This window comes from Rhinopithecus bieti, unplaced genomic scaffold, assembly GCF_001698545.2.
Source record: "Rhinopithecus bieti isolate Rb0 unplaced genomic scaffold, ASM169854v2 scaffold_39870, whole genome shotgun sequence".
NCBI lineage: Eukaryota > Metazoa > Chordata > Mammalia > Primates > Cercopithecidae > Rhinopithecus > Rhinopithecus bieti.
In genome coordinates this window covers 2380212-2405007 of record NW_016817144.1, presented here as the reverse complement: position 1 = coordinate 2405007, position 24796 = coordinate 2380212, and the positions used below count along the sequence as shown (strand labels likewise).

General features: G+C 38.2%; 1 protein-coding gene across 1 annotated transcript in view; it reads right to left on the bottom strand.

The window, feature by feature from the left end:
- The window catches only part of CEP112 (centrosomal protein 112), a 567381-nt gene that overhangs the window by 118944 nt on the left and 423641 nt on the right, over positions 1 to 24796 (bottom strand). The gene's annotated exons all lie outside the window — the stretch shown is intronic.

Here is a 24796-nt window from a genome sequence, read left to right as displayed (position 1 = left end):
GTGTTTAAAAATGTCACAGTGTCGTGCCCTAGACTGGGTCTTTTTCCCATCAGTCATGCGGGCACTAAAGAGGCTCTTTCAGTCTGAACTCGTGTCCTTCACTACTGGGAAAGGTTGGTCATTACTCTCATGATTTCCTCTTGTCTCTCTGTCTGTCCGTCTGTCTCTCTCCCTGCAACTCTGATTTTGTACCTCTTAGGTTTAGTGTCTCTTTTTCTTGTTGTTTCTATGTTCCATTTCTTTGTCTTTTTGATTATTCTTAGAATTTCCTCAACTTTTACCTAAAACTTTATATTCTGCCATCATATTCATAATTTCCAACAGTTCCTTTTTGTTATTTGAACAGCATCATCATCATCAACCCTCTTTTTACAGATGAGAAAACTAAGGCACAGAGAGGGTAAGTAACTTGCCCAGCATCACACAGCTAGGAAGTGATAAAGCCAGGACAGAAACTCACACTTTGGCTGCTGAGCACAGGTGCTCCACCAGTGAGAGCACCGCATCATGCCTTGCAATACAGTCCTGATATCTATCTATCTATCTATCTTTCCTTCCTTTCATCCATCCATCTACCCATCCATCCATCCATCCATCAGCTATCTGTCTATATGTCTATAACTATCTATCTATCGACACATATGTTTTAATTTTTTCCTGCTCAGTAGAATGTGCTTTTTTTTTTCTTTTTTTTTTTTTTTCTGAGTTCCCTTTATTTACTTTCACCTGTCTGTTTTGGTCTTTGTCTTTCACTTTAGATACTTTCCTCAAATATCTGGTGATCTTTGATGTCCTTTCTTATTCCAAGTGAGGCCTCCAAAGCTGTATAGAAGAATCTTGCATGTGGACGGGTTTGTGGATGGGTGGGAATCACCACAGGATATGCTACAAAGGGGCCTGCACTCTCCCATGCCAGCATCTGACTGGATTTCCCTCTTGGATCAGTTTGCCCAGAGCTGCATCCTCCAGTTTCCTGCCAGGCAGCACAGATCTGATGGCCAGTATTTTCAGAAGGGCATCGAGGTGTTCAGGAGAGTGACTCTAGTGCAAGGCCAGCCTCACATTTCCCCTTAACTATAGCTGAGGCCCTTTCTCATTCCGTATCTCCACAGAGCAAACCAGGGGTAGGGATGGGGCAGTCTTGGGATAAAATCTGGGCCTTCTGCTCCAAATACAGACTTTCAACCAATCTTCCAGGTCTTCACTTTACCCCATACCCAGTCTCTCCAATTCCTGAACTTTCCCAAAGTTCTACCACGGGAGAGATCTTGCTGCTTCTAATTGGTATCCTTCAAGCCTCCCTTCCCCCAGGAATTGTTCAGTTTTTAGGATTCTTAGTTCTGCTAAGTTAATTTCAGGCCCAGCCTTTTTCAAGTTCTCAATGCTATTGATTTCTTATGTGTAAGGTTGTCTCTTATTTTCTTTGAAAAAAATTATAGCATAAAAATCTTGATACCTGAGTCTCATCTGCAGAGGTTCTGATTCAATTTGTCTGGGCTACAGGCTGGGCACTAAGATTTTTTAAAATTTCTGCTGCTATTTCAAAAGTTCAGCCGAGGTTAAAAACCACTGGTTCACGCCTTTTTCAATTTCATTACTTTCATTTTGATGGGACTTCCACAGGGAGTAGAGATATAAACAGGTGAGCTCTGTTCCAACTACCTTTAGTTGGAAGCAACTGATTTGTTTATTTTCATATCACAAATAGGATGAGGAAGCAATCCAATGCTCACGGCCCACTCTAGGCTCACCTCTATGGCAGTACTAAGGCTGAACTGGTCACTGTTGGTTAATCTGTCTCTCTCCTACTAGATTATGAGATCCTAGAAGGCAGCTCCTAGCCCCTAACATAGTGTTTGGGGCACAATTGTTCACCTAATGAATGAGTGGATGTCATACAAGCCCTTTTCCTCTTCTATCGCCTCAGTCCATACCTCTGAAGTTTTCTTTTCATAACCATTTTTTTTATGGACTTAAGTTTAAAACCAATTCTTCAGAGTTCATTCCATAAATCTCTTTGTATCTATAATCCCATTGAGGACACAGGGTAGTTTTGCTTCTTCAAGAATAGAGAGGGCATGTGACTACTGCTGTTTTTCTAGTAAGTCATCAGACTTGACTCCAGCTCTATGATGATTAAAGCCGCTCTCCATCAGAATTAGGGCTACTCTGAACCTCTTGAGGTTTATTTGTCTTGGCTCACATTCTGTCACTATTTTTTTGGTCACAAAATGCTTAATAAAGTATTTGTTGCATTTAAAATAAACACTTACAGAGCTCATACCATGTCCCAGGCACTGTTTTAAGTGCTTTAAGTGCTTTAAAAATATTCACCCACTAGAAAATCTAAAAATTAATCCTGGTGTGGTAAAGATGAGGTTACTTTTCCCTAAAAATGCTGGAGTCACGGATAATAATTAATGCAGGAAAGCCTGTGTCTTGGTGGCAGCTACTCTTCAAGAGCTTATGGCCAGTTCCCAAATCTCACAAACCCAGTGAAGCTCCTTTATAACTAAATATCCAATTCATTCATCCACTCTAGGCAGCTGGACAATAATAATGAACAAAACAGCCAAGAATCCCTCTCTATTTTTATGAAACATCTAGAGAGTAAACAAAGTAACTTTGAAAAGTTCTATGGTGCATGTGCTATGGAGAAATATCAATCAGGAAAGAGAGAGAGGAAGTGATAAAAGTTAGGGGGTACGTTATAATTTTAAAAATACTGAAGTAACAGATGGCCTCCCTGAGAGGTTGACATATGAACAAAAACCTGTAGGGGATGGGGGTAATCTCTAGGGAAAGAACATTCCAGGCAGAAGGAAGAATCAGCACAAAGGCCTTGAGGCAGAGGCATGCACAGCATGTTCAAGACACAGTACGGAGGCCGCGAGCAGTGGCTCACCCCTGTAATCCAGCACTTTGGGAGGCTGCGGCAGGCAGATCACTTTAGGCCAGGAGTTCCAGACCAGCCTGGCCAAAATGGTGAATAATAAGGTACTAATAAGGCCACTCCAGCTTTTGTTTGGGGCAAGAATGAAGCAAATAAGACAGTTAGGAAGGCACTGCAAATAATCTAGGATGGCAATAGAGGAGGTGGTGAGAAGGGGTCAGATTTGGAGAAAAATTAGAAAGTAGAACCAACTGGATATACTGTATAATGGAAAGAGATGAGTCAAGGATGACTTCAAGATTTTTGTCCTAAGCAACTAGATGAATGAAGTTGTCATTACCTAACATGGGAAAAACTATAGGTGAAATAGGTTTTTGCAGAGAAGATCAAGAGATCAGTTTGTACCTATTAAACTTGGAGATGCCTATTAAACGTGCAGTATTGAAGTATTTGGGTATTCAAGTCTCGAGTTTATGGTTTAAGGTCTAGGTTAAAACTTTGAATTCAGAAGTCATCAGTTTATACAGGGTGTGTGAAACCATGCTACTGGATAAGATCCCAAGATTTCCACTGTATATACTGGATGAGATCCCAAGTATACACACAACAAAGCAGCGGTCTAAGTATACTCAGCCCTGGGCCTGCAAATGTTAGGAGGCTGGGACATGAGGAGGAAACAGAAGTAATAGCCAGAGAGTCAAGAAATCAGGATAGGCTGGTGGCTCACGCCTGTAATCCCAGCACTTTGGGAGGCCAAGGCAGGTGGATCACCTGAGGTGAGGAGTTCGAGACCAGCCTGACCAACATGGTGAAACCCCGTCTCTACTAAAAATACAAAAAAATTAGCTGGTGGCGGGTGCCTGCAATTCAAGCGACTTGGGAGGCTGAGGGAGGAGGATCACTTGAACCTGGGAAGTGGAGGCTGCAGTGAGCTGAGATCGTGCCATTGCACTCCAGCCTACCTGACAAGACTCCATCTCAAAAAAAAAAAAAAAAGAAAAGAAAAGAAAAGAAAGAAATCAGGATAATATGTCATCCTGAGCCAAGTGAAGAAAAGTGTTTCAAGGACTACTCAGCTGTGTCAAATGCTATGGGGAGGCCATAGAAAGTGAGGCCTGAGAATTGATCACATCAGTTTGGCAACATGGAGATCACTGGTGATAAGGATAAAATAAATTTTGTTGTAGTGGGGAACATGACAGTTGGATTAAAGGAAGTTCAGAGAGGAGAGGCACTGGAATTTGTTCAGAATTTTATTATAAAGGAAGGTGAGAAATGAGATGGAAGCTATCCAAGAAATGGGTGAATAGAGAGATGATTTGTTTTGTTTTTTGGTAAGCTGAGGAAATTAACAGCATGTTTGTAGGTCGATAGGAAAGATCTAGCAGTAGAGAGGGGGGAAAACCAGATGATGCCGGAGCTTTCCTAGAGACATGTTCTTGAGTTAAGGGGAGGGATATGTCATGGAGTGAACTGTGTCCTCCCCAAATTCCTATGTTATGTTGCAACCCTAAACCCCAATTTGACTGTATTTGGAGATAGGGCCTTTGGCGAGGCAATTAAGGTAAAATGAGGTCATAAGGGTGGGGCCCTACTCCAAGAGGATGGGTGTCATTATAAGAAGAGGAAGAGACACCTATCTCTCTCTGCTGGTCTCTCTGTACACACACACAGGAAATGCCTTGTAAAGAAACAGCAAGAATGCAGCGAGAGGCCTCACCAGAAAGCAATCCTGACACCACCTTGATCTCGGGCTTCTAGCTTCTAGAGCTATGAGAGAATGAATTTTCATGTTTTAAGCCACCTAGTCTGTGGTGCTCTGTTATGGCAGCCCAAGCCAACTACTACGGGGTGGGACCTCGAGCACGAGGGGAGGAGATGGCCTTTGCTGGAAGTCCAGGCAAATGATTCCCCAGGAACAGCGATGGGAGCTTCCAATTGCTCTCATTATCTCTACAAAGCAGGAAGAAAGATTCATCAGCTGAGCATGAGGATGGTAGAAAACATCTTTGGGAAATTTCAGAAGGGAAGGAAGGTATAAAATAGTCATCTAAAAAAAGGAGGAAAGGGAAAAGAGAGAAATCCAGTATGAGTCCCAGGACTCCAGGAAGCATCAGGACCCACTCGAAACTGCCAAAGCTGAATTTAAAATGAGGCCAGTTTGTAATACAGAAACATTTCTGGAACTTGCTAACAGCTAAACAGAGTAGAATCAATACTTTGGAGAATAAGAGTAACCAAAGGAATAAAATTAATTGATCAACCTTTGAGGTTTTTACTATTAATACTTACTTGAGCCTAAATCATAGCTGTCTGAATTCCTGAACCCCTCTTCTATAAATCTAAACAGATCTGGTTTATCATGGTTGAAAATTCGTGGCTAACTTATCAGGAAAACTGTCCCTAAAGCATTTTTTGAATAGTTTTAGTATCAAGATGGTACTGAGTGTACATTTCATTTCCCTGCTTAAAGGAAGGCTTAGTTATTTTAAACCAAGTCTTATTTTTATAGCTATCATTTGTATATAGAAACACAATTTTCAAACAACTACCAGCGGCATAACCTGAACAAATATATAACAGAAGAGGATGGAACTACAATTTTGAAGTGAGCCAAGCAGTAGTAGAAATAGTAGTAGTAGTACTGGTGGTTGTTGTTTTCATCTTTGGTTCTTTCTCACTATTGCCATTTCTGATTGGTTGTGCCCATCCTCCTCCAGACAGTACTCAGTTCTCATCTGTTTTTCTAGGGCTACTTCCAGATCATTCTCCTTATTAAAGAGCCCAATATATTGGTTCACTTTCCCTATGTAATTCCTAACAAAATCTTGGGTTTAAAACTCAATTAGAAAGGGGGAAAATTTACAAAAGTGTCCATGGTTGGTAATTAATCTTAATGTGCTACCCTTTTCTTTGCATTATGCCTCAATTTTAAAAAGTCCTTCATTCCTTTATTTTCCATTTCCTACCATTAATGGTGAAGGTTCAGGCATTCATGATTTCCAGGAAGGTGATTTGGAGAGAAGAAAATTAGGAGATTTGTCTAAAATATTTATATTTAAGGCAAACCCAGATCTTACGATGATATTTTTAAAATATAATAGCTACATCTTTAAAATCTTCAAATATCTTTTAAATATAATAGCATAAGTGTCTGAAAAAAATAGTTGTTTTAGGATGAAGAAAGCAAGAATGTTTCCTAGATTCTTGAAACATGGCATAAAGCTCAGAAAATTATGCAGTACTTTCTATTCAAAAGCTTTGTAGGCATCTATTTGAAACTTCTTGGAACACTATTGTCAGTGTATGAACCAAAGCAACTCCATCTTGAATAGGGGCTGGGTAAAATGAGGTGGAGACCTACTGAGCTGCATTCCCAGGAGGTTACGGCAGTCTAAGTCACAGAATGAGATAGGAAGTAGGCACAAGATACAGGTCATAAAGACCTTGCTGACAAAGCAAGTTACAGTATAGAAGCTGGCCAAAACCCACGAAAATAAAGATGGCGACGAGAGTGACCTCTGGTCATCCTCACTGCTACACTCCCACCAGCACCATGACAGTTTATAAATGCTATGGCAACACCAGGAAGTGACCCTATATGGTCTAAAAAGGGGAGGCATGAATTATCCACTCCTTGTTTAGCATATAATCAAGAAATAACCATAAAAATGGGCAACCAGCAGCCCTCGGGGCTGCTCTGTCTGTGGAGTAACCATTCTTTTATTCTTCTATTTTCTTAATACATTTGCTTTTACTTTGCGGACTCAACCCTGAATTCTTTCTTGCGCAAGATCCAGGAACCTTCTCTTGGGGTCTGGATGGAGTCCCCTTTCATGCAACACTATGAATCCAGTCATGGCCAGCCTGGGAAAATTCTGCACCATCCTACCAGCAAAAATATTTAGAAAATTTATAACAAATATTTATATTTAATTTAAAATATTTACAGAACATTCATACTTGAAAATATCTGTATTTTACTTCAAAATAAATGTGCAAATTTGTAAAACAATAAAATTCATGACTGCTGCCCTGGCTGTGATGAAGTAACTGGGACCGCATTTTATCTGCCACAGTAAACAACAAGAAAACTGGACAAAACAAAGGAGAAACTGATTTAGGATATTAGGCAACAGGAAGCAGTGGATTGTGACCCAAAGAGAAGGGAAATAAATGAGGTAAGCGCTCATTTAGTTGTTCTTTGATTTAATTCTTCTCTGATTCTTTCATCAGAATTCTACAGTTGTCATCATATAAATCTCATACATACAGATGGTTCTTGACTTGCAAAGGCATTTCACCCCGATAAATTTGTTGTAAGTACAAAATTTCTTAAGTAGAAGATGCATTTAATACCTCAATAAACCCATCGTAAAGTTAAAAACATAATTTAAGTTGAACCTTTGTAAGTCAGGAACAGTTATTATAGACGTATATCTAAGTATTTAATTTTGAGGGTACTAATGTAAATAGTATTGTGTTTTTAGTTTAAAATTCCACTTATTCATTGCTGGTATAAATGAAAGCAGTTGATTTTTATACACTAACCTTGCATCCTGTAAGCTTGCTATAATCACTAATCAGTTCCAAGAGTCTGTCAATTCTTTTGGATTCTCTACACAGACAATCATGCTGTCTGCAAACAAAGACAGTTCTATTTCTTCCTTTCCAATCTGTATACCTCTTATTTCCTTTTCTTGTGTATTTCATTAACTAAGATTTCTTTGATGCTGAAAAGGAGTGGTGAGAGGGGAATCACAATCAATGCGGTGTTTCTGATCTTAGAGAGAAAGCTTCTAGTTTCTCACCATGAAGTACAATATTAGCTGTAGGTTTTTTGTAGATGTTCTTTATCAAGTTGAGGGAGTTCTCCTCTATTCCTAGTTTGCTGAGATTTTTTTTTTTCATGAATGTCTGCTGAATTTTATCAAATGATTTTTCTACATCTATTAATATGATCATGTGATCACATAGACGTGATCGATTACGTTCACTGATTTTCAAATTGTTGAGACAGCCCTGCATACCTGGGATACATCCCACTTGGCTGTGGTGTATAATTATTTTTGTATATTGTTAGATTCAATTTGCTAAAATTTTGTTAAAGATTTTTTCATTTATGTTAACGGAATATAATGGTCTATAGTTTTCTTGTCTTATAACGTTTCTGTCTGGTTTTGGTATCAGGGTAATGCTGACCTCACAGGATGAGTTACGAATTATTTCCTCTGCTTTTATCTTTTGAAATAGATTGTAGAGGATTGGTATAACTTCTTCCTTAAAAGTTTGGCAGAATTCAGCATTGAATCCATGTAGGCCTGATGTATTCTGTTTTGAAAAAGGAGGGTCATTAATTATTGATTCAATTGCCTTAATAGATATATCCATTCAGATTATCTTTTTCTTCCTGTATGACTTTTGGCAGATTGTGTTTTCAGCAGATTGTGTCTAGGTTATCAAATCTATAAGCATAGAATTGATCATGGTATTTATTTATTATCCTTACAATGCTCATAGGCTCTTCAGTGATATCCCATTTTTCATTACTTTTATTAGTAATTTATATTCTCTTTCTTTTTTTCTTAGTTTGCATGGCAAAAGCCTATCAAATCTATTGATCTTTTCAAAGAACCGGCTTTTGGTTTCATTGATTTTCTCTACTGATTTCGTGTTTTCAAGTTCATTGATTTCTGCTCTAATTCTTTTTAATTTTTTAATTTTTTTTTAAAAGACAGGGTCTCACTATGTTGCTCAGGCTGGACTCAAACTCCTAGGCTCAAGGGATTCCCCAGCATCCCAAGTAGCTGGGGTTACAGTTACATGACACTGCCCTCGGTTCTGCTCTATTTTTATTATTTCCTTTCTTCTGCTACTTTGGATTTAATTTGCTCTTCTTTTTCTTGCTTCCCAAATGAAAGCTTAGGCTATTGATTTTAGATATTCTTGTCTAATAAATGCATTCTATGCTATAAATTTCTCTTTAATCACTGCTTTCTCCATATCACATAAATTTTGGTAAGTTGTGGTTTCATTTAGCCCAAAATATTTTTAAATTTATATTAGATTTCTTCTTCGACTCATGTGATTTTTAAAGTGTGTTATATAATGCCAAAGTATTTGGGGATTTCCAGCTATCTTTCTGTTGATTTCTAGTTTAGTTTCATTGTGGTCTGATACCAGATATTGTATGATTTCTATTCTTTTAAATTTGTTAAGATATGTTTTATGGCCCGGAATGTAGTCTATCTTGGGGAATGGTCCATGTGAGGTTGCAAAGAATTGTATGCTGCTGCTGTTGGATGAAGTAGTCCAAGATATCCATTATTTCCAGTTGATTCTATGTCCTTACTGATTTTTCTGCCTTCTGGATCTGTCCTTTTATGATAGTGGGTATTAAAGTCTACAACTATAATAGTAGATTCATCTATTTCTCCTTGCAGTTCTATCAGTTTTTGCCTCAAATAGTTTTTGTTTGTTTTTGTTTTTTGTGCCTCATGTATTTTGATGTTCTGTTAGGTACATACACACCTGTTAAGGATTGACATGTCTTCCTGGAGAATTTAACCGTTTACCATCATGTAATGGCTACCACATCCCTGATAACTTTCTTTGTCCTAAAGTCTGCTCTATCTGAAATTAATATAACCACTAACTCTTTCTTTTGTTTAGTGTTAGCATGGTATTTTTTTTTTTTTTGATCCATTTACTTTAAACCTATATAGGTCTTATATTTAAAGCAGGTTTCTTGGAGACAATATATGGTTGGGTCTTATTTTTTGATCCACTCTCACAATCTCTGCCTTTTAATTGGTATGTTTAGGCCACTGACATCCAAAGTGATTACCTGATACAGCTGGACTTGTGCATTTTCCATACCCCACATAGAAGGCTAGAGTTGGCTGTAGGTGGTTATCTCCTTTCCCCCAGATTGGTTAGGCTCTGAAAAATCCCCAATAATTTAGGTGCTTGTAAAACAGTTTTTCTTGGTAGGCTTTGTGAAGGGCAACAAAGTGCTCTGGTGTATTTCACAATGGTCACTTTTCTCTTCCCCCTGCCAGAAGCACAAATGGTTTTTTCCACAATATTCATGGTGAGAATCTGGTCAAGCTCCTGGAGGCAAGACTCACAAAAGCCCGAAACTGCTATGGCTGCTTGCAAGCCATGTTAGACCCGATACCAAGAGAGTTTCCCTCAGCTAAGAGTCTCTGTTGTGGGGAACATTTAAACAGAAGGACTCCAAGAGTCCCTGCTACTGTCAACTGTCATAGTCTGTTGCTGCTATTGCTGCCCTAAACTCTTATAGCCTAGGGCACTGAGGTACCCTCAGTCATCTGTGATACTGATCACAGCTGAAGAAGCTGCAGGGAGGCTTGACCACTGCATCTATTCAGAAGCAGGGCCAGCACACCCTTTTCAATCAGCACATTAAGGCCTATCTGCAGATGAAAGTCTTTTCCTATGAAAGTAACTCTGTAAACTTTGGAAGTGGTGACCGTTTCATCAGATGTGAAGACATCAATTCAGAAACACAAGAAACATGAAAAAGGAAGGAAATATGACACCACCAAAGAACACAATAATTCTTTAGTAACTGACCCCAAAGAAAAGAAAATTTATGAATTGTCTGAAAAGGAATTCAAAATAAGAAAAGGAAACTCAAAAAAAATACAAGAGAACATAGAGAGACAATTTGATGATATCAATCAGTTTATGATCTGAATGAGAAATTAAACAGAGATAGGTATCATAACAAAGAACCAACAGAAATCTTGGACCTAAAGAAGTCAATAAATGAAATTTAAAAATAACAACAGAGAGCTTCAACAGCAGACTAGATCAAGCAGGATGAAGGATAAATGTTTCGAGTTTTGTATGTGGCAAAATTAAGTTGCTATCAGTGTAAAATAGTCAATTATTACATAACTATAAGATGTTTTATGTAAGCTTTGTGGCAACCACAAAGCAAAACACTATAGCAGATACACAAACAATTAAGAAAAAAGAATAAAATCTAGCACTATAGAAAACCACCAAATCATGATGGCAAATAAGGAAAAAAGGAACAAAGGATATACAAAAAAACCAGAAGACAATAAACAGCACAGCCATAGTAAGTCCTTAAATGTCAGTAATTATAAATGGACTAAATTTTCCAATCCAAAGACACAGAGTGGTTTAATGAATAAAAAATCAAGATCCAATTATATGCTTCCTATGAGAGACCCACATTAGCTTTAAGGATATACATAGGCTGAAAGTGAAGGGAGGGAAGAAGATACTCCATGCAAATGGTTAAAAAAAGGAGAACAGGAGTGGTTATATTTAGATTTAAAATAGACATCAAATCAAAAACTTTCATAAGAGACAAAGAAGGTCACTAATGATAAAGAGGACATTCATCAAGAGGATATAACAAGTGTAAATATGTATTAGACATTAGAACACATTAGACATTAGAGTACCTAAATATATAAAGCAAATATTAATGGACACAAAGGGAGAAATAGATAGCAATACAATAATAGTGGGGACTTCAATACTCCCCAGCAACAACAGACAGATCAATGAGACAGAAAATTAAAAGAGAAATACTGAAATTGAATTGTGCTTTAGACAAAATGGGCTATATATAACTTTCTATCTAACAGCAGCAAAATACAGATTCTCCTTTAGTGCACATAGAACATTCTCCAGTATAGATCATATGGTGGGCCATAAAACAAGTCTTAAATTTAAGAAGATCAAAATCATATCAAGTATTATTTCTGGCCACAATGGTATAACATTAGAAATCAATAACAGAATTAATTTTGGAAAATTCATAAATATGTGGAAATTAAATAACTGGCTCTGAATAAACAATGGGTCAAAGAAGAAATCAAAAGAAAAATTGAGAAATATCTTGAGACAAATGATAATGAAAACACAACATACCAAAACCTACGGGATGCCCAAAAGCATAAACTTCCCATAAAAGGAAAGTTTATAGCAATAAATGTTTACATTAAAAAAGAAGATCCCAAATAGCCTAACATTATGCTTCACAGAATTAGAAAATGAACAAATTAGGCCGGGCGCGGTGGCTCAAGCCTGTAATCCCAGCACTTTGGGAGGCCGAGACGGGTGGATCACAAGGTCAGGAGATCGAGACTATCCTGGCTAACACTGTGAAACCCCGTCTCTACTAAAACATACAAAAAACTAGCCGGGCGAGGTGGCGGGCGCCTGTAGTCCCAGCTACTCGGGAGGCTGAGGCAGGAGAATGGCGTGAACCTGGGAGGTGGAGCTTGCAGTGAGCTGAGATCCGGCCACTGCACTCCAGCCCGGGCGACAGAGTGAGACTCTGTCTCAAAAAAAAATAAAATAAAAAAAAAAAATAAGAAAATGAACAAATTAAACCCAAAGTTATCAGAAGGACGGAAATTCATAAATACCAGAAAAGAAATAAAATAGAGAATAGAAAAACCACACACACACAAAAAAACAATAAAACTAAGAGTTGGTTTTTGAAAAAATGAACAAAATTGATAAACCCTTAGACTAGCTAAAAAAAGAAAGAAAGAGAAAATTCAAATATATAAACTCAGATATGAAAGTGGAGACATTACAACAGATGTTCTCAGAAATGAAACAGATCATAAAGGACTATTATTAACAATTATATATCAACATAGTTGATCATCTGGGGTAAACAGATTAATTCCTAGGAAAATATAACTGAAGAAGGTTGAATAAAAAAGAAATAGCTTGAAAAGGCCAATAACAAAGGAAGAGATTGAAGTAATAATTTAAAATCTCCCAAGAAAGAAAAGCCCAAGACCAGATGGCTTCATGGCTGAATTCTATCAAACTTTCAAAAAATAATTAATACTTCTTAAATGCCTCCAAAAGAAAGAGCTGGATAATACAGTTGACCCTTGAACAACATGGGGGTTAGTGGTGCTGATCACCCCCAAAATGCTGTAAAAAACCTGCATGCAACATTTGATTACCCCAAAACTTAACTACTAACAGCCAACTGTTGACTGGAAGCCTTACTTAAAACATAAACAATCAATTAACACATATTTTATATATTACATTTATTCTATATTTTATGCTTACAGTAAAGTAAGCTAGGGAAAAGAAAATGTTATAAAAATAATAAAGAAGAGAAAATACATTTAATATTCATTAAGTGGGAAGTAGATCATCCTAAAGGTCTTCATCCTTGACATCTTCATGTTGAGTAGGCTGAGAAGAAGTGTCAAGAGTGGCAGAGGCAGAAGAAAAGCTGCAGATAAGTAGACCCATGCAGTTCAAACCTGTGTTGTTCAAGGGTCAACACTACTTCCTAACACATATTATGAGTCAGCATTACCTTGATACCTAAGCCAGACAGAGCAACATAGGAAAACTACAGGCCAACACTTCTGAAGAACATTGATGCAAAAGTCTTCAATAAAATATTAGCAAACCAAATTCAACAACACATTAATACATCATGATTAAGTGGGTTTTACCCCTGACATGCAAGGCTGGTTTAATATACACAAATCAATCAATGTGATATATCACATTAACAAACCACATGATCATATCAATTAACAAAAAAGCATTCAATAAAGCTCAATGTCTGATTTGATAAAACCTTTTAACAGTTTAGATATAGAAGGAAAGCTCTTCAACATAATAAAGGCTATTTGAGTAAAACGCACAGCTAACCTCATCATCAATGGGGAGAAACTGAAAGCTTTTTCTCTAAGATCTGGTATAAGGTAAGGATGCCCACTCTTACCACTTCTACTTAGCAGAGTACTGGAGGTGCTATGAAGAAGAATTAGACAATAAAAAGAAATAACAGGTATTCAAGCTGGATAAAAAAGAAGTAAAATTATCTCTATTTACAATGACATGATCCTATATGTAAAAAATCCCAAAGATTTCACACACAAAATACTATTAGATGGAATAAGTTAATTCAGTAAAGTTGCAGGATATAAAATCAACATATAAAAATTTATGACATTTCTATACATAACAATGTAGCCAAAACAGAAATTGAGAAAACAATCTCATTTACAATCACATAAAAAAAAAAAAATCAAGCCTGTAATCCCAGCACTTTGGGAGGCCGAGACGGGCGGATCACGAGGTCAGGAGATCGAGACCATCCTGGCTAACACAGTGAAACCCCGTCTCTACTAAAAAATACAAAAAACTAGCCGGGCGAGGTGGCGGGCGCCTGTAGTCCCAGCTACTCCGGAGGCTGAGGCAGGAGAATGGCGTGAACCCGGGAGGCGGAGCTTGCAGTGAGCTGAGATCCGGCCACTGCACTCCTGACTCTGTCTCAAAACAAACAAACAAACAAACAAATTAAATACATAAAATAAAATACTTAGGAATAAATTTAACCAAGGAAAGACCTGTACACTGAAAACTATAAAACATTAATAAGGCCGGGCATGGCGGCTCACCCCTGTAATCCCAACACTTTGGGAGGCTGAGGTGGGCAGATCATGAGGTCAGGAGATTGAGACCATCCTGGCTAAAACAGTGAAACCCTATCTCTACTAAAAACACACCAAAAAAAAAAAAAAAATTAGCTGGGAGTGGTGGCGGGCGCCTGTAGTCCCAGCTACTCAGGAGGCTGAGACAGGAGAATGGTGTGGATCTGGGAGGCGGAGTTTGCAGTGAGCCGAGATTGCACCACTGCACTCCAGCCTGGGCGACAGAGCAAGACTCTGTCTCAAAACAAAACAAAACAAAACAAAAAACAAAATTAATAAAATAAATTGAAGAGGACACAAATACATGAGAAGATATTCCATGCTCATGGATTGGGAGAATTAATATTTTTTAAATGTCCATACTACTCTCAAAGGGATATATAGATTCAATGCAAACCCTATGAAAATTTCAATAACAATCTTCACAGAAATAGAAAAAAAATCCTAAAATTCATAAGGACCCACAAAAGACCCCAAATAGCCAATGCAATTTTGAGAAAAATGAAGTTGGAGGCATCACAAATCTTGATTTAAAATTGTATTACAAAGCTATGGCAACCAAAATTGTATNCTGGGAGGCGGAGTTTGCAGTGAGCCGAGATTGCACCACTGCACTCCAGCCTGGGCGACAGAGCAAGACTCTGTCTCAAAACAAAACAAAACAAAACAAAACAAAACAAAACAAAAAACAAAATTAATAAAATAAATTGAAGAGGACACAAATACATGAGAAGATATTCCATGCTCATGGATTGGGAGAATTAATATTTTTTAAATGTCCATACTACTCTCAAAGGGATATATAGATTCAATGCAAACCCTATGAAAATTTCAATAACAATCTTCACAGAAATAGAAAAAAAATCCTAAAATTCATAAGGACCCACAAAAGACCCCAAATAGCCAATGCAATTTTGAGAAAAATGAAGTTGGAGGCATCACAAATCTTGATTTAAAATTGTATTACAAAGCTATGGCAACCAAAATTGTATTGTACTGATACAGAAACAGATGCCTAGACTAGTAGAACAGTATAGAGAACCCAGAAAGAAATCCAAACATATATGGCCAACTAATTTTCAGCAAGGGCAACAAGAAAACACAATGAGGAAAAGATAGTCTCTTCAATAGTGTTGGGAAAGCTGGATTTCTACATGTAACAGAATAAAATTGGACCCTTCTCTTACACCACACATAAAAATCAACTGTCTCTCCAAATTTGGGGGCAGCAGTTTGCCCTGTGAGTTTACTTTTCTGATAAATATAAAAAATGTTGTTGATTTTCAGTCTTTTTTTTCTGCTTTTACTTGTTGTTAGGATGAGTGGCAACTTCCAAGCACCTTACATGCCAGAGCAGAAATGGGAAATTAACCTAGAAATAACATTTTAAATATCCAAATGGTTCCCAGAGAGACAAGGAATAAATTTATTGAATAATCGCAGATATCTCTGAGATAGTATCACTTCATCTAACATATGTGTAGTTGTATTCCAGAAGGAGAAAGAGGTTTGGAAAAATATTTGCAGATGGAATGGCTGAAAATTTTCCAAAATGAAAAAAAAAAAAACCTCTAAGACCACAAGTCTAAAAGATCATCAAACAAAAAAACAAAAAACCAAGATAAATACAGAGAAAACCAAATCAAGGCATAACATAATAAAATTGCAAAGAACAGAAATAAATATAAAATCTTATAAGCAGCCAGAGAAAACAGATACATTAAAAAGAGAGGAATCAATGAAGATTTCTCATCTGAAACTAGGCAAGTCAGAGAACAACACAATGAATCTTTAAAGGGCTGAAATTGAAAAAAACTGTTAATCTAGAAGCGCATATCCAGTGAAACTATCCTTCCAAACTGAAAGTGAAAAACACACATATTCAAAGAAAAATTGGAGAGAATTTGTCACCAGTAGATGTGCACTACGAAAAAGGTTGAAATAAGTTGCTCAGGCAGATGGACATGATACTAAATGGAAACCTGGATGAAACCAAGGGAATAAATAGTACTGGACATAAAAAATGCATGTAAATATAAATTATTTTTTATTCTCACATTGAAATTTCTTTAAAAGACAATTGAATACTTAAAGCAATAATAACAGGAGTATATTGTGAGGTTGTAATACTTGTAGAAATACAGAATATGAATGGGGAAATGGAAGTATACTTTCAAGAAACTTACATTTTATATGATCTGGTACCACAGTAGGTGAAGACAGACTGTAGTTAAGATGTATGTAATAAAACCTAGATCAACAACTATAAAAATCAACAGTGAAGAGGTACAGCTAATAAGCTAATAGTAGAAATAAAATAAAATGTTAAGAAATAGTTAATTCAATATGAGGTAGGAAAAGAGAAGAAAGAAGAAACAAATAGAAAAGAAACAGCAAAATGGTAGATTAAAACCTAACAATATCAATAACTATGTTAAACATAAGTAGCCTAAAAAATCCAACTAACTGGCAAAGCTTATCAGACTGTTTTTCAAAAAACTTTAACTATGGGCTGGGCGTGGTAGCTCATGCCTGTAATTCCAGCACTTTGGGAGGCTGAGGCAGGCGGATTACAAGGTCAAGAGATCGAGACCATCCTGGCTAACACGGTGAAACCCCGTCTCTACTAAAAATACAAAAATTAGCTGGGCGTGGTGGTGGGCACCTGTAGTCCCAGCTACTAGGAAGGCTGAGACAGGAGAAGGGCGTGAACTTGGGAGGTGGAGCTTGCAGTGAGCCAAGTTTGCACCACTGCACTCCAGCTTGGGTGACAGAGCGAGACTCTGTCTCAAAAAAAAAAAAAAGTTTAACTACATGGTGCTTTCAAGATAAACACTTAAAAATCTTTTTAAAAAGGTTAAGATTAACAGGATGACAAAAGATGTACCATGCAAATAGTCATATTAAGAAAAGTGGAGTCAACATATGAATATCAAACAAAGTGGATTACAGAACAAAGAAGCTGCTCTGTATCTCTGTAGAGATACAGAGCGGCATTTCAGAATGATAAAAACTTAATTCATGAAAATGATATAACAATCCTAAATATGTATGTACCTAATTATAAGGGCTTCAAAATACATGAAACAAAACCTGACAGAAATGAAAGGACAAAAAGGCAAATTCACAAATGACAACTGAAGATAATTCAAAACCGCTTTCACAGGAATTGGTAGGACAAGTAGACCATATTAGTGAGGATATAGATAATTCGAAAACTGCTGTCAACCTACTTGACCATTAATCAAGATAGGCCATATTCAGGGTCATAAAATAAATTTCAGTAAATTAAAAAGGACTGATCTCATACAGAGTAAATGCTCTGATCATAAAGAAATTAAATTAGAAATCCATAACAGAAATTGATTTTAATTTTTGTAAAGTAAAAGATAGACATATACTAATATTTGAGTCAAAGAAAGAATCATGGCTAGGCATGGTAGCTCATGTCTATATTCCCAGTGCATTGGGAGGCCAAGGCAGGAGAATTGCTTGAGGCCAGAAGTTCAAGACGAGCCTGGGCAACATAGTGAGACCCCATGTCTAAGAAAAAAAGAATTTAAAAATTAGCCAGGTGTGGTGGTACGTGTCTGTATTCCTAGCTACTTGGGAGTTGGGAGATGGGAGGCTGCTTGAGCCCAGGAGTTTGAGGTTACAGTGAGCTGTGATAGTGGCACTGCTCTCCAGCCTGGGCAACACAGCAAGACCCTGTCCCTGAAAAAAAACAAATTGCAAAGGAAATTAGAAAATATTTTGAAATGAATGAAAATGGAAGCATATATTTGTAGAATGCAGCTAAATCAGTACTTAGAGGAAAATTTTAGCTTCTGAATTCTTTTATTAGCAAAGAAGGGAGTTCAAAAGTAAGTAGTATAAGCTTTCAATTGAAGCAACCTGAAAAAGAATAGCAAATTAAAGACCAAGTAAGCAAAAGAAAAAAAGTAAATATAAGAGTTGAAATCAATGAATTAGAAAAGAGGAAAACAATAGAGAAAAATTAATGAAACCAAAAGCTGGTTCTTTAAGAACAATAAAATTGATAAATTTCCAGATGGATAGGTCTGAAAAAGAAGATACAAATTACCAACATCAGAAATAGAGACAGGGGACATTACTATCAGATTCTGTAGACATTAATAGGGTAATAAGAAAATATGAACATCATATTTACAAATGTTTGATAATTTAAACAAAATGGATAAATCTCTTAAATGATAGAAATTACTGAAAGTGACTCAAGAATTAGAAAACTCAGAGACCCCTCTATTACAAACACACACATGCACAAACACACACACACACCCTTTTCTGAAACCCTGATACACCTCTCTGCACTGTGTTAGTTTCGGAAACATTTACTTTGAGGACCTTCTCTGGCTTAGGCACTGTATGTTTACAAAAGTAAAAGATTTAATGCAGTTGGGGAGGGAAGAGACGGATGAGTGAATAAATAAAATACTGCATAATAAGTGTCATGAAAGAGATCTGCACAGGGTGTTATTAAGGAAAAAATATGAGATGCCCTATAAGAGAGAAGGCTTCCATAAGGAGGTGAATATTAAAGGGTAATGATGATGATGACAATGATAATGATAGCAACAACAACAAAATAAGTAATGTTTTCTTTTCTCTTACTGTATTGACACATATTGGCTAAATCTAAACCTCTCAAAAACTCTGCGGTAGGCACTATTATCCTCACTGAAACCGAGAGACATAGCAGATAAAAAACTTGTCTATGGCTATGCAGCTAGGAATGAATACGAATCAAGTGACTGAAAGAGAGAAGAAAGTTTCAGATGACAGAAGTGACGTGCAAAGGTACAGACGCTTGAGGAAGCACGGTAGGTAGATTTGAGGCTGCAAGCTTCTTTCCTTCCTTCACAGGCACATTTCTTGAAAGGTAATCTCTACCCTCTGCCTTCATTTTCATTTCCTTATTAGTTCAGGAAATATTTACTGAGCTCCTTGGTGACTACCTAGTCTTTCCTTAATGACCTGAAATTTGACCCTGTCCCTTCTATTCAACTTGCCAACAACCATTTTACTGCTGTAATAAGAGGACTTTCTTTTTATAATACTCATTTTCTTTTGATTATAAAAGTAAATTCAGATTGTGGTGATGGTGTAGAATTCCGTAAATCTGTTAAAAATCATTGAACCCGACACAAAACAAAATGTCTCCAAATGTAAATTATACTTCAATAAAGATGGGTTTTCTTAAGTAAATAAATGCTCATTGTAGAAAAACCAAGAAATAGAAAGAAATACATATGGTGACCATCTCCTGTAATCTATCACTGCATGTAGCTTGTGATTTTTCGGTGCAATGTTTTTGCACATTACCTGGATATTTCTGAAGTCTTAAACCTGATATTTTCTTCTACTTAGCCCTGCCCAGCTTGTTATTCTGGCTTCACTGCCTCATGGGAAAGGATGGCAGAAGTATAGAAAAAGCAAAGGAGGTTGGGCACAGTAGCTCACGACTGTAATCCCAGCGCTTTGGGAGGACAAGGCGGGGGGATCATCTGAGGTCAGGAGTTCAAGACCAGCCTGGCTAACACGGCAAAACCCTGTCTCTACTAAAAAAATGCAAAAATTAGCCAGGCATGGTGGCACATGCTTGTAATCCCAGCTACTTGGGAGCCTGAGGAGAGGGAATCACTTGAACCCGGGAGACGGAGGTTGCTGTGAGCCAAGATTGTACCACTACACTCCAGCCTGGGTGACAAAGTGAGGCTCCGTCTCAAAAAAAAAAAGAAAAAAAAAAAGGAGTCCATTTTTGGATTTAAACAATAACCACGGCAGATTGGATCCAGGGCAGGGCATAAGAATATTACTTGAGAGTCGGTTTTACCTCCCTGCTTCCCTCACCCCCAGACTAGAAATGAGTCCGCGGGCCACGGGGATGGGGCATAATCGGGAATGAAGGAGAAAATGTTTACCTGCTTTTTTGTTCCTGAGAAAAGACCCTATTTCTTACCCTGCCTTCTCCATTAAGCCTGGGAGACGGGGAAACAATAGAAGCCCCGTATAGGTAAGGGGTCCTCTGAGAGCAGAAGGAGCTGGTGGTGTTCACAGACAGGTCAGGGGAGGTGAGAGGCTGTGTGGCCACACTGTAGAGCAGAGACAGAAGCAGAGATGAGCTTGGCAGCGTGTGTTCAGGCTGGCCAGCAAGACTGTAGGACCTGTTTCCTGTGGCTCCCCACTACCCCCTGACCACAGAGGAAGAATACATTTCCTGGGTGTCTGAGATCAGCACGGATGTAGCCAAAATAACGTCAAATCAAAGATTAGTGGGGATAATCGATGTCTCTGTGGGTGCCTGGGTGGGTAGGTGACACCCAGATGGGAGGCCCCACCCCATGGCAAGATAGAACCACTGGGACTTACATGCTATCCTGGAACCAGGGGAGTGACTGAGGCCTGAGGTGATGAAAGGCAAGTAGCAAGTTTCTGCCGCACAGCCAAACGGTGATTCAAAACAGAAATGGATTACAGTGAAGTAGGCACCTCTGCGCTTACGGCCTGAGATCCGGACCCTTCACAGCCTATCAGCAGGAAGGGCTTGGCAAGGCTTTGGTGGTATTTGGCTCAGATCCTGGTTTGCTGCCCTGCTTCCCCTTCATGAAGGAGACACGCAGGAAAGGAGTAGTAGCAGCAGAGACACAAAAAGCTGCTTTATTACAGGCTGCATCTGTGCTCAATACCCTTGATGTGGTGAGTGGGCGGGAACAGGAGGCTCAGTTTCTGAGCCCCATGAGGTCAAGACTCTCTCCTCCCAAACTTGAAAATCAGCATTTGACCATCTTTTGGCCAACCATAGGGCAGAGGAACCTGAAGCCATAGCAAGCTCACTTAGGCCTAAAGAGAGAGAGCAACACAACTGGGCTTGCCGGGGAAGGCTCCAGCCCTGTCATACCCGCACAGCTGGGACAAGGAGTCAGAGGAAGCTAGGGCCATGCAAGTGTGGCACCAGGGACCCTGCTCACCCTCAAGCACAGCAGAGAAAATGTCCTCACCAGATCAGTGCTGCCTCTGCACACAGAGGAAGGGGGTTGAGGAAGCAGAGATGGCAGGAAAGCACAAGCATCTTTATTATGGTTTTCCCCACTTTGCATTATATCATAAACATATTCTCATGTAATTAAAATTATTTCAAAACCTAATTTTTAAAATTTCATTTTTTTGAGATGGAGTCTCAGTCTGTTGCCCAGGCTGGAGTGCAGCAGTGAGATCTTGGCTCACTGCAACCTCTGTCTCCCAGGTTCAGTGTATTCTCCTGTCTTAGCCTCCCGAGTAGCTGGGATTACAGGCATGCGCCACCACGCCTGGCTAATTTTTGTATTTTTAGTAGAGATGGGGTTTCACCATGTTGGCCAGGCTTGTTTTGAACTCCTGACCTCAAGTGATTCACCAGCCTCAGCCTCCCAAAGTGCTGGGATTACAGGCATAAGCCACTGCGCCCAGCAAAACCTAATTCTTAAAAACTTAGTATTTTATCATGTGAGTTGAGACTTTTAAAATGTTCCCATAAATTCAGGAAAAAACTGATTCTTCTGTAGCCACAGTAACATGTAGCCATCAGAACTGGTTTTAAATCTGCTCAATTAATCAATGACAACTGGCTTTGATGAACACACTTTCATAATCAACCAAGAGGTATCAGCCCCTGACTTCAAAAAGCCAGCTAATCAGAGATGGACTCACTGCAACAAACATACCTCTGAGGCCAACCAATCGGCAACAGTCTCACACAAGTGGCTGGACTTCTACTTGACAATGTCAAGCCATGGCTTTGAAATGACCTCCCACCCCCATCTTTATGCCACCCCAAACCCTATACAAGATGTACCATCTGCTCTGTTCGAAGGGACTGTGCCTGACTGGCATAGCTGCCCGTTTTTAGAGTTAGTAAGTAATCACCTTTCTCTTTTTATTTTATGTTATTTTATTTTATTTTATTTTTATGACAGGAGATACTATGACTTATTGAACCATTCTTCTATTGCTGGATATTTAGATTATTTCCAATACTTTATCATTATAATGATATAAATATCATTATTTATCACTAAATGAAACTTGGTATTTATCTGAACATAAAAATGTTTCATTGCACCACTGATTATATTTTTAAGATAAATCCCAGAAAGTGAAATGACTAAGTCAATGGATAGAAATGATTTTATAGATTTTTATAAATATTGTCAAAGTGCTTTCCAAAGAGATTGTATCAATTTACACTCATATATATCATTGTCTGGGATGCCCATTCTGCAATATGCTTGTAAGAATTAAGTATTTCAATTAATACAATCTTTGTCAATGTAATAATAATTTCTTATAATAATTTGTATTTATTTCTGAAAATGAATATGCTAGTTGTTTCCGTAATACCTATTCTCCCTTCTTCCATAGGAATACAATTTTTGGTTGGGCATCTGCTGTCCAGAATAAAGACTACATTTTCCAGTCTCCTTTGCAGCTGGACGTGGTCATGTGACCGCATTTAGGTAACATGTAAATGGAGGCACGGTGTGGCAGCTTCCGGAAACTTCCTTTTGAGGCACCATGTAGGTGAACTTGGATTCTTCTTCGTCCACTTCCCACTCATCATTCTGATGCCTAGGCTTTAATGCAAGCTTGGACCACAAAGATGAAGACTGCACCATAGGGATGGCACAGGGTAAGCCAGACCATGACCTGAACATGAGAGACATAAACTCTCTTGTTTAAGCCACTATTTAGATTTGGAGTTTTCTGTGACTCACTGATGATTCTAATCATAATGAATACACCCCTGTTTATTGGCCATATTTCCTGACTTTCTGTTCTGATTTGCCATCTGCTGACTTGCCACTTCCATCTAAGCTTTCCCGCTGAGAACATAAAAATTTCACATCTCAACAGTCTATGTACTTTGAGGGCAGGAGCTGTGCTATAGTCATTTATCATCCCACTACCCGCACCTACACACCAAGGCCAGTGATCAATAAGCAGGTGCTTATCGAAGTACTCAATATGTGTCTAGTGGTTGAAGTTCTCCTCCCCTTCATGAATATTCTTAATCTGGAGCTATAGATAGGCTTTAAGAGTCCATAGACTACTCCCTAAAGTTTTATTCAAACTTTTAATTTTATTTTATTATATTTTATTCATATATAAAGTTTATATGCATATATCCTATTTTTTTCTGGAAGAGAATCTAAATATTTCAACATATATTTTCAAAGGACTAAATGACTCAAAGAAGTCTGAGTGGCATTGTACCTATGACACACTGGAACCACCATTCTGCCCTACCAGTAGGCTTAAAACCATTACTTTTTCTTCAGTTCATTGGTCCAGCACATTTCCACTGCCTTACCCAATTCAGTTATTTCTCAATCTCATGTCGACAGTATTCTTCTGACCTGTCTCCCAACCTCAATCGTCAGCCCATCTCTAATGTGCTGGACCTCTATGGTGACTGTCCTGCCGAAGAATCAGTCCTGCTTACCAAGTCCACAGTCCCCGGCCTGGTACTCAAGGTCCTTGGTGATATGGAGCCCATGTCTCTTTCAAACACCACCTTTATCCTGTTGGAGATCAACTTCTCAAAGACAGGAATCTTTTGTCTGTTCTGTTCATTGATATATTCCAAGACCAACACACAACACAACCAATAATTGCTGAATGAATGAATGAATGAATGAATGTTTTCTAATATGGATTAATGGGGGTTTTCCAGACCACTTTTTTGCTTTGCAGTCTCTGTCCCTCTGTCATAATCCTACCAATATACCACAACCCGTTCAAATGCTAACATTGTTTTCTTTGTTTATTTCCCTTAGAAGTGATTTACTTTTTGCCCTTTAGTATTTAGAGTCCTGGTAACATGCATGGCTGTTCCACAGTCTTTCAAACATGTGTCTTCTTTCTAAATAGGTTATTAACATAGCTCATGGCTTTGGCATCATTGTTCGGCCCTTAGCAGTTGCTTGAAAAATACTGTTTAATGAATTAATAAAAAAAGAGAAGGCTGTATGGGCTGAATTGGTGAGATTTTTATAGCTTTTAGATAAAAAAAGGCTATTTATCTCCACTTAGCATATTAAAGGTAAGGCAGAGGGAGAGGTAGATGTGAAAAGGTTTCTAAGTATAGAAAATATGATTTACTATACTTTTATTTGTTATTATTTCTTCTAAGTGGAGATAAAAGAGAATTTGGGGTACAATGAAAATTGGACATAAATTTACCAAAAGGCATCTTTCAGGGTGCAGTGACTTGCACTTTTAATTCTAGCTACTTGGGAGGGTGAGGCAGGAGGATCATTTGAGCCCAGGAGGTGGAGGCTACAGTGAGCTATGATTGCACCACTACACTTCACCACTTCACCCTGGGTGACAGAGCAAGACCTTGTCTCTT